Source organism: Musa acuminata, chromosome BXJ1-6 (genome assembly GCF_036884655.1).
Source record: "Musa acuminata AAA Group cultivar baxijiao chromosome BXJ1-6, Cavendish_Baxijiao_AAA, whole genome shotgun sequence".
Lineage (NCBI taxonomy): Eukaryota > Viridiplantae > Streptophyta > Magnoliopsida > Zingiberales > Musaceae > Musa > Musa acuminata.
In genome coordinates, this window is record NC_088332.1 from 3,748,421 (window position 1) to 3,756,943 (window position 8,523).

Below are 8,523 nucleotides of genomic sequence, written 5' to 3' on the forward strand. Positions count from 1 at the left end.
CAGATGTACTCTTACCAAGTTCTTCTAAAGATTAATTTGATAAGAAAAGTTGTAACTTAGATTTATGCTCTAACATCAACACCATCAAGGCTTATTCTGCGGCATCTCAGTTGTAGGCCTTTGTGTTCTTGCTGCTCCTGTAACACTACCTTCAGAAACCTCCCCAACAAGCAGATTTGTCTGCAACAAAATTTGATCCAATTTGCCCACTAAAACTGCACAGGAGTGATCATAAGTAGCATCACAGGTATCTTTCTGACTCAATCCTAGTCCCAGTCTCTGGATCCAGCAGTTTCCCTCTCTGCGTATGTTATAGCCTTTCAAATAAGTTAAGGCATGCATTTGCTTCATCTTATACTTTAGTTGATACAGGGAAAATAAGAAAGAGGATATTCTTAATATTTGTAAGTGGAGGTTGCTATATTGTAGAACATAAGGTTAAGTCAAAAACATTGTTCATAGGGAACACCTACCTCTTGGCTTTGGGTGAATCTTCAAGTCTCTCTGTTTTAGCTTCATCAGGAGTCCTTTTTATCCCAAACATAAGACACCTGAGTGTACAAGCTTCAGCATAAAGTACACCAATTAACTTCATTTCAAGAACATTAAGAACAATGCAGCCTAAGTAATCAAGATTAATTAAACATGAGCACAGTTGCTTTAGTCACCATCAAGGCCGAAAGGAAAAGGGAAGAAGTTGCAACTAGAGATGCCATTCCCTTCTTTAAACAACTCATAATCTACTCCACATCAGGGTATATGCAAAAGCCTAAAGGGAGACATCATATTGAGCAACACATGGACCTTTAGATTCATCGACATCTTTCCCCACCCCCGTCCTTATTTTAGCACAATCATTGACATCTTTATGTCTTTATTCGCCTCCTGTGCCGAAAGAGGAATCAGTGATCTAAGAAACATTTCCCAACCCGAAGGATAATTCAGTGTTGCACAAATCAATTACAATACTTTGCACTGCTAAGATAGGAAAACAAAATTATACTTAAATTGACTCCTTAAATTACCTGATAGTCTTTTTTTCTTTTGTCTCTATGTGAACTTTAGTGATCATTTAAACTTTTGGATTTTGTGCATACAAATTAACAAGGACATATAATAAGAGTATTGTATGATCAGAGCACATGATGCTGCCCTGGAACCAATGCTGGAACTTTGAGATCCATTACCATCTTTCAATCCCCTTTTGTCCTTATGTGCCAGTGCAAAAGCATCCCTAACTCAGAGACACACCTCGTGGCCCAGCCAAAAGTTACTGAGTTGCAGGTCCTGCACCACTGTTAAAAACAGTACTACTTTTAATGTGGACAACCAAGCATCAACCCCCCCCCCCCCCCCCCTCTCTCTCTCTCTCTCGATGTGATCTTCCAACAACAGTCGCCTAGCAAGTGTTCGCTTCTTGGATTACTGTAGCTTCACAGATTGGGATCAGAATCTAGTACTAGCTTAGCTTCTGTGTTCTTGGGTTGAAAGGGAAAGATCAGTGACCGTATGATGCATGTCTCAAGAACTCGAGAAAGACACAGAAAAACAAGGTTTTTAGACGATCCTCCTCGACCTCAAGCATTCGAGAAAACAGAAAGCCCTCAAGAGGGCAAGAACAGTGCCTTCTTATGCATGCAAGGCCTACATCTCCGACGACATACACATCCAAGTACATAAGAGCTAGAAAACAGCTTGTTCATGTTTCCGACATCAGCCTCATCGGCTCAGTAGCGGGAACCAGCGCTCGTGGAAGTAGGACTGGTAGGAGATCATGAACATGAGGAGGACGACAAGGAGGCCGACGCCCCAAGGAGATCCCCCGGCCCGGTGGAAGGACTCCCTCTCGGGCAGGGGGATGAAGAAGGGCACCCTCCGCCGCTCGTCGTTGGACAACCAGTGGACGACCAGGAGGAGCAGCAGCGGTGACGCCATGAGCAAGAGCTTGAGCTGATCCAGCAGGCTCTCGAACACCGACTCGTAGGCCATGTACCACGAGAGGCCCACGAAGATGAAGAGGGTGAGGAGGAAGAGACAGAGGTGGAGCGGCAAGGGAGAGGATGGGGAGTAAGAAGAGTCGCAGTGAGGGCCATTGTGATGGTAGTAAGCAGTGGCCATGTGTCTCCCACCTCTTCTGTGTGTCGAGATCTCTCCTCCTACAAGAGAGGGGAAGAGGGAGTGCGTGGGGTTTTATAGTGGGTAGGGCTCAGGAAAGTGGCTTAAGCTTTGAGAAGGAAGAAGAGGAGGAAGGGAAGAACAACAATGGGGAGAGACACGTGTTAGCTCTCTTTGCTCGAGCTTGTGGGGATTCCAAACAATTCAAAGGATACGTCCAAGTGTTGCATGGCCCAAGGGCTGAGGTACTGGCCAATGGACGAGTGACACGTAGTGCTAAAGGGTCCTCGTCCCCTGCCATTAATCCAACTTCCTAAGCATTAACACCACTCGCAGAGGACACAACGTTGGACTATATTTGCATTTTTCGTTTTTTCCTATTCTCTCTGACAAATTTAGACAAGATTTATGTGATTTAATGATCCTTATCTAACTTTATGAAAAAATAAAATAAAATTTTATTACGTGAGAAAATTAAACTATAAGAAATAAGACCCAAAGCCCCCCTCATACACCCTCTCACCCCAATAATAGAGAAAAATCTTTGAACTCAATTATTTATCTTCCTACTCTCCTACTAGAATCTTAGGATAAAGATAAGGTGTTTATAAAATAATCAAATTCTTAATTTTCAACATTTTCTTTAATCTACAAATATTTTCTGTCAAGTGACTTATCCTCCAAGTAAACTTTGAAGTGACCCAATCCATCTGGCCCTACTCCATACAAAATGTTTATTCAGTGGAGCAGCATAAAAATAATAATGTGAGAGGCCACAAAGATTTTTCCAGGCATCACATACTGTGGACTCACAGAATCCATGAAGGAGAGCAGTAAGATTTTTGAAGGAATCTCTGTCCCTTTCAAAACTCCCAAGTCCCACTAGTATTTCAATTCATATATGTACTGATGTCAGATATCAATTAAAAGATGCTTGTACCAGCTGTTAGATGGACACAAGAGCATGGCATGTCCCACTGAACCCTACCTGGGTGTTATATTTACTGCAGCAGCAACTAATTGGACACCACTACAGTTAATGTTTGTCATTGGTCTCATCTAGTTTGGTATGTTTGATTGGATCATGCAAATGGTACTTGGAAGACTCGAGTTCGAGATAAGAAATTGATTCAACCGAACCAGATTAATAAGATCAAGCCCATTATTCAGGTGGACCACACGAGCACCATTTAAGATCCTATAGACTGGGCTGGCTCAGGTTGGGGAGGATGACTATAGTTCAAATTCTGTAAAGGATTATGTATTTGCAACCAAGGCGTACCTCTGAATGCTTCTGGTGATCGATGCAGTCCAGGAGGAGGAAGACGACTTTGGAGTCGCAGCCGCTGAGCGAGTGCAGGAGCTTTGTTCATATGGCAAGCCATGCATCCAAAATCCTAATTGTATAACCATTAAGAAACAGCAGTTCTAATTGGAATAAGTTGATCATCCTTTCCAGCAGAAAAAGATAAAAGAAAGTGCTGTAAGAATGACAAGTTAAAGCTTCTTATCACCATTGTGTAACCCAACTAAACAGTTAAGACCGAAGAAACCAGAATAAAAATCATGCTGCTGATATCTCTGGCATCGAAGTTACTGTTGGCCCGACGTATTCTTCTTCATCCTTTGGCAGATGAATCGTGACGAGATCTGGAAGAGGGGTTGTAGGACCTTGCTTTCCCTTTGGATCCCAATCCAACATAATTTTGACCTTGGTTCAAAGAACACCCTATGAATAACAAGGTGCGCGATTCAATTCAGAAAAAAGAGAATTATATCCAAAGTTAAAATAGCTGAAACAGAATAGGTTCACATCAAATGTTTGAGAGAGAAAACTGCAAATATGTGAGGAGTAAAACGTTAATAGCAGAGCAAAACATTGCATCAAACATTACAGACAATATGTACTGAATTATCTCAAAGACAATACACTAGTTTCTTTTGCGAAGGAAAGAATTGAGTATGAGATAGACGGGCAATTTGATCATATATATTAAAAGCTAACCTTTCTTAAGAGAACATGCCTCACTGCCGAGTCAATATATTCATTGACTGGCTAACCGGAGGATACCATGTAGCCATCCTTGAACTTCATGGATTTAGCACGCTGAGCCCTAAGCTTTCCACTTACAATTACCTAAACAAACAATGGAATAAAACTCTAGTTCTCAAAGAAAAACCAAATGCATCTTTAGGACCAAAATATACCTCACATCCCTTTGCACCACTCTCCATGACAAACCTCAAGACACCATAACAGGCCCTGGAACATAACATAAGCCAATCAGACACCTTTTGGATCATAGAAACTTATCCATCAACCTTACTTGTCTAAATAAAATAAGCTCTAAAGTTCACAATCACAAATGTAACTGTGTAGGGGTGGAAAGTCATTACAAAAGACAAATACCAGGTACAAGAACACAGACCAAGAACATGTTAAGGAGAAAAGAACATAACTAAGAAATCTACAGTGATACGATACATTTCCTCAGAGAGGACATTAAAACTCTTGCAATCTGTGTGGATTAAGGTACAACAAAAATGGTGTCATTTAACTAATCATGGAACTAAGGTAAACAAAGAGCAACATGAAATTACAGCATAATTGAGAAGCAACAGTGTTATAGGATCATGTACAACAAGCCATACTGCTTCTGATGATGCCAGAACTTGTGTTAATCAGTCTTTTTTAGAACCTTGAGATGTTAACCAATCAATATACTATCAAATCCTGTTTCTTCTTTGGATAAATGATCATTATCTTATGTTTAAGGTTGCATAAGAGACCTTAATTTTTAAAAAACAATAAAGCTCCAGAGCATATAGATGAAATAATAAAAGAAACATTGTCCACTAAACAAAAACAGATGGAGACATGCTCTACTAAAACCAGTCCATATAATTTTTCATCAATCAGCAGTTCCAAGATCACAAATAGCCACAATATTAAAGCATATTCTGAACTCCAAGCACACATAATACCAGAAACCTGACTAACTCCATGATTCATTATATGAGAATCAAGAAACAAGCCATCAAACCATATAGTGTCCAGTTGCATGATGACAACCAGATAGTAAACACAGGTAACGAAAAGACTGCAAAAATGTTAATTTTATTAAAACAGGACAATTATAGGTGTTGATTGGCAATGAAATTGAACGTATAGCCAAAAGAGCTGAACACAAGGTCAAGAAATAACATGACCCTAATTGCTCCCTTGACAATCTTGATATTGTCACCTTCCGACACAAATTTGGTATTTAGTAACCTATTTGCTTTATAGATGACAGACATTACAAATACTAACAAGTATTATAATAATAATGAAACCATGATTAAAAAACCCCATTTAACATTAATGTACAAAGTAGCATAGAAGAGTAGTTTAAACAACTATGAAACATGATGGATAGGAGATACGCTCATCCTAACACAATAAAATCAATCTTGAAGGATGTTTGCAATATTACTCCTCCCATATACACAAAATTCTCCATCTCTAACAAGGTCATACTGTCACAACCAGAGCCTGATGAGCTAATAGACTTATCAACTTCGTTTGACCTAAAACATTAGTTAAAATACTCAAGCTAAAGTTGATAGTAATACACTCATTAAATCCTTATAAGTCAATCTTAATTTTACCCACTTCCGATGTGAGACTAATCAGAGTGTTATAATGGGCTTGACGTCTTTGCCAAGGCCCAGCATAGCTCAGATCAAACACTAGTATAGTGGATGTGAGGCGTAGCGCAGTGGTGGCTCCATGTCGTGACGAGTCTTCTACTCAATCCATGGGAAGTCCTTTCCTACTTGAGCTCTCTCAACATACCCAAATAATCGACTTTGATACCAAATGTCATAACCAGGGCCTGATGAGCTTATTGGCTTATCAACTTCGTTTGACCTAAAACACTAATCAAAATACTTAAGTTGAAATTGATATTAACACACTCATCAAACCTTATAAGTCAATCTTACCCACTTCCGATGTGGGACTAATCGAAGTGTTACAATAATTGTAATATCCCGATTAGTTCATATCAGATAAGACTAAAATTGACTTATAAGAATCTGATGAGTATACTATAATCAATTTTAATTTAAGTATTTTGATAAGTAATTTCGGCCAAACAAAATTGATAGGATAGTTAGCCCATCAAGCCCGGGTTGTGAAATTTGGTATGAGAAGCCAAAAACTACCGGATCCAATCGACAATATAAGGCTTCTTTGAGCAAACTTAGATTTGAAAGAAAAGATGAAAGAGTTTCCAACGTCCGAACAGCAAGTCCGCCAAGAAGTTTGTCGCGGAGTGATTCAGCTTGAGCAATGGCACAAAGCCCCCTATTGCTGACCTTCTCAGAATAGAGATCGACACCGTTCTCCGGAGTTGAATCTTTTCTGCACAACAGACGTCAATTCCCTTGTTCTCCTCCCCTTCTCACCGACACCAACCCAGAAAAGGAATCAAACACTAAACAACACCTGTCCTAAACACAGTGAACCGAATCAAAATCCCAAATGAAAGCAATAAATCACCGACGACGTTCTGGGTGCGGGTCGCTCGGATGATGATCTCGGTCCGCACGGGCGTAACCCTGACCTCCACACCAGAATAGCCATCCTCCGCGAGCTCCCTCGTTCAACTCAGCGAAGAACACCCCATCCGCCACGAACTGCGCAAAATGGGCGGAGGAAATCAAAACAAATTTAGCGAAACGTGAGGGCGACAGAGAAGAAAAATTAGGGGGAAATCGAAGATTCGGATCAGAAGAGAAGCGCGACTTTTCGCTTCTTGCTCATCTGGGAAGCCATCAGCGGAGGGGATTCGAGATGAGCCACTCTATTTGGGCTGGCGGTGTTAACCTTCTTCGAAGCCCTACGAAGTGACGACGCGTACCGGCGTTCTTACGTTTAGTTTAATTAAGAGGATCGGACGGTTGGGAAACGTTGATTTTGAAATAGACGGTTTGGATGGATGATTGGAGTATTGGAGAATACTTTGGCCGTCTGATTGTTTGGGTTAGGTTTTCTTATTTTCTCATGTCAAGTTATTAAGGGTCTGTTGATAACAATAAGATGATTATATATATATATATATATATAATCTGGGCATAAAAAATGGTCAGACCAAGGTCTCTCTGGATCATGAAGCCAATTAGAGCTGCTCTCTGGATCCGCTATAAGGTCATGCTTTTTTTTGGCCAAATTCTTGGATATTTAGGGTGTTCTAGGGTTTCTGCGATTTAGGGTGTTCTACGGTTTCTTTTGGAAATCTTGTTTCAATGTGACCAAATTTGATGTTCTCTCCCGTTTAGTTCGTGAGTTTATTTCTTTTTCTCCTAAAACGGATGATTCGTGCTTGTAGATTTACGGTGTTCTAGGGTTTTACGATATACCACGCGAAACTATTAGCTCCAAACCGGCTTCCTTTTCTTCTTGTTAATTACCTCTATATTCTTGTTTCAATTTGACCAAATTTTTATGTTTTCTCACGTTTAGTTTGTGAATTCGTATTTTTTTTGTCCTAAAATGGTCGTAGTTTTAATGAGTAAATGATCTCTTCAAGTGAATTTATAGAACTTCTCTGTTTCGACTTTCAAAAAGAAGAGGTTTTCTTTCCCCCCTTGGAGAAAACAAGATTTTAAAGCTCTTTAATCCTGTAAATATTGCCATTTCTTTATGCTGTAATATTCACAATTCCTGAACTGACTCTTTTTAGATTTGGAATCTAGTTTTGGTCCAGAATCAATTGCTGGTTTATATCTCCTGCAAGGAGATGCTTACTGTTATTTGGTTGGGTATGCAATGGATTAGCATGGGCGTTCAGACAATGACATGGAGATAGCTTCCAGGAATGAGTCATGGCGATGCTGGAGATGGCCGGGAGCCTGTTATAGAGAATGGTGGGACCACCGATGCAACAAGGTAACTAATTACTGCTAATATAGACTAGAATGGGGATGATCTTCCAAACCTCTGAAGCAGCTTATTGGTAACTATGATGAATGTGCTAGACACACTGATTTCAAATAAAGATGCTAAACTGAAGAAACCAATATTCTCTATAGATGTATGATGCAGGTACCTTCGGTTCTATTATGACCAAAGATAGCAAAGTGAAGCATGTCAGAATTTCATTCACTGAAACCAATCACAAGGACAAATTACTGGCCGGTATCCAACTCAGATACTGTGTCGACAGATTTCTAGATATTAAGTGACTTATACTTGAACGCAACCATGAGGTTACTCCAGGAATAGACATAACTATCCTTCCAAGAGAGGAAAATCCACAAGGACTTCCAGACTTCAAAGATATCAAGATGTCTTTAAAGTGGTATGTAACTCGAAGTCGATGAATTTGAAAAAGAGTGGAGAAAAATGGTCGAGAAATATGG

General features: G+C 39.9%; 1 pseudogene; it reads right to left on the minus strand.

Moving 5' to 3' along the window:
• Window positions 1–3,603: 3,603 nt before the first annotated feature.
• Window positions 3,604–7,035, minus strand: LOC135675687 (small ribosomal subunit protein uS3x-like; annotated as a pseudogene).
• Window positions 7,036–8,523: the final 1,488 nt, after the last annotated feature.